Source organism: Meleagris gallopavo, chromosome 3 (assembly GCF_000146605.3).
Source record: "Meleagris gallopavo isolate NT-WF06-2002-E0010 breed Aviagen turkey brand Nicholas breeding stock chromosome 3, Turkey_5.1, whole genome shotgun sequence".
In the NCBI taxonomy this organism is placed as follows: Eukaryota; Metazoa; Chordata; class Aves; order Galliformes; family Phasianidae; genus Meleagris; species Meleagris gallopavo.
In genome coordinates, this window is record NC_015013.2 from 56,101,290 (window position 1) to 56,104,230 (window position 2,941).

Sequence of the window (2,941 nt, forward strand, 5' to 3'; positions counted from 1 at the left end):
AAAAAAAAAAAAAAATCAGCCAAGCAAGCCTTTGACTGCTGTGCTAGCCTGCTTAGAAAATTAATCCAGTCTACAATAGACAACAGAAAACTAATCCATTTCAGAAGGGACAGAGCACTTCCAAATTCTGGTTGATCCATTAGAAAGGTAGTTTTCATACTCTAAGGAAATCTGACCATTAAAGAAACACCCACAGAGCTGGCAGTTCTATTACAAAGGTTGCAACAGAAGCTCAGAAACACTTCTAGGTATTTTTGGTAGACTTCAAATAGATCAAAAAGAGAACTAACAAATGCCTATTGGGTTTTATATTTTTGTTCCTGTGTAAGTAGTAGCCGAAGAAAGTCTGGAGCTACTCTGAGCACAAGCAAAGACTCAACACCTGAAACCAATATTAGCAAAAAAGTAAGAAAGAAAAACTCAGTCTAGGATACTAGACACGGTTTACTGTGTGTGTTAGACAGAAATACCTAAGTGAAATTAAATGGTCTTGTTTAAGTGTGGTGACTATAACACAAAACCTGATAGAATAGGTTCTGCTCTATAGCAGCTGATTCAGCTTCATAGAAGGGGAGAAAAATACTGCCTTTACCTTGTATGTGCAGCCTGATGTTAATTCCAAATGGCATCCCAACTACATGAAATGTTTCACACACAGAAAGGAGACAAAGTATAGTAAAGTCTGTTTAAAAACAAATACATCCTACAATTTGGAAGTCTATTACATGTTTTAATTGATCAATTTTCTGACATGGAGAGATCACTACAAGAATTTAAAGAGGTTTTAGGAAGGAACATGTGACATGAGCTCAATGGATGTAGTGACCAAAAGTCAAGATACTAGTAGTCTGTGCAAAACAAAACTATTTAATAAAAGCAGGCAAGCAAATACTGCAAATAACCCAGTTATTTGATGAGAAGAGTAATTTGCTTTGAGACCACTCATTTTTTGGGTAAAAAAAAAATAATGAAAAAAGTACTAGCATCACTGATCTGTATTGTTGAAGACCTTTGTAGTCACAAAGTCAACAGAACTGAGAATATAAGTGACATCAGACAGCTTCATGAAGTTACAGCAGAAATGTTTCGGTGATTACCTTTCTTACCTTGTTTTCTGTGGTAATGCTGATACAGCAATTCCATGCACAATTACTTTTGATACTCTTTTTTTGTGCAAAAATAATATAAAAAAAGCCAAGTTAGTGTTTATGACAGATTTAATAGGGATTAAGCACTGCAGAGCTGACTGAAGTGTCACCACAGTTGTATCTTTCTCTTCAGAGTGTAACATAGTGATATTGGATTTGCCGTACGAGTATACAAGATGAACCACACAACTGTGCTGACAACGCTGATTAAGTGCTCTCTTTGTATTTGCAGTGATTAATTTCATAGGAAAGCATCCTAATAATAGATGTTCAGGCTGAGCTCTGCTATTACACAACAGGACAGTAAACTGGCCGGTAGGAGGCTTGTTATCTTGCTGAGAAATAATGACAAATACCATAGTTGTTCCATCTCTGCTTCCAAACAATCTTTTAAAAAAGTACATCCTGGTTGTGCTGTTTCCAGAGAGAAACCTGGAAAGTCTTCAGTCTATCCAAAGGCTAATCGGTTAATTAGTGCTCTAGTCTAATGCTTTGAAAATTTCTTTTAAATAATTATGCCTAACACACAGTAAACTAAATCAGCTAAAAAGACTCCAATCTATTTGTACAAGTCTACAGATCTGCCTCCCTTTTCCAATGAAAAATTGTAGATAATCATTTAAACACTCAATATGTACAAATAAATCTTATTGGTCAGTATTTATGACTTACTCATGACTTATGGGACCTTAAATGTAACCACAGTGGTATTGCAGTGCCTCGTAAGGCCTCCTGCAGAATTGAATACAACTATTAGAATTCAGACCTTATTTCTTACACGACTTTTGTCCCATTTTCCATTGTTGTCTGAATTACTAATTTCTTTAATTCATTCCTTCGTGGGCTTGGATTCTTCCACCCCTTATTCAGATACTAGGCAGGAATGGCTTTCCAAGGATATTACAAATACCTCAAAACCCCTAAAGGTTCAACAGTGCAGGCCATGAATAATTTTGTTTAGTTCAAACACAACATGAAACCTCAGAGCCTGTTCCAACTGTCAATTTTATTTGAAAAGTGTCTTCTAACCAATTTTATATATAGAAATAAATATGAAAGGCCTATACAAATATGAACACTTAAAGAGTACCAATACTGTCCTTCATTTGTCATACTCATCTTCCAATACTTAAAGGGAGAAAAATTGCATCAAACATCCAACATTTAGCAAAACAAATTTTTTACAAAGTCTCTGATCACAAAAGGTACATTCATTCATACTGGAATCTTTTTGTCTGAGTTTTCTTTTACATACACACAACTTCAATGTTTAGTTTTGTTCAGCTGCCTTTGAGAATTTCACAACACAGAAGAACATTTTCCTCACGACAGACATTAAAAATAAAGTCATACCTATGTTTCACTCCAATGCAGTGTCTTGGCATTATCAGTTTTAATGATACACAATGTTAACACTATGTTTTTGAAATAAAGTGTTCTGAAGTTGAAGGATAATCTTGCCTTTAAATAAAATCTAAATCATTTTCAGAGCTTCAGAATGGGCATTTGCTTTAATATAACATGATTCTTACCCAAGCTTCAAAAAACTTAATTCAGCACCACACAAAAGGCTTTTGGTATTAAGTAACATTATAAAACAAGTAATCTTTTGGGGTTTCTTAAGCCATAGACTCTAAGAATATCACTTCATACTGTGATGTTATTCTAATGTAGGCTATCATCCACATGCAGTTATGTAATCCCACTGTTGTTCAGTTTAAGGAGAGTAAACCAGAGCATGTGCTCAAGAGTTTAGGGAAATAGATACTAATTTGAATACAACTACTTTTTTT

General features: G+C 34.6%; 1 protein-coding gene across 3 annotated transcripts in view; it reads right to left on the bottom strand.

Moving 5' to 3' along the window:
* Nucleotides 1-2,941, bottom strand: part of LOC100550231 (transmembrane protein 68) — a 31,761-nt gene that overhangs the window by 10,882 nt on the left and 17,938 nt on the right. The gene's annotated exons all lie outside the window — the stretch shown is intronic.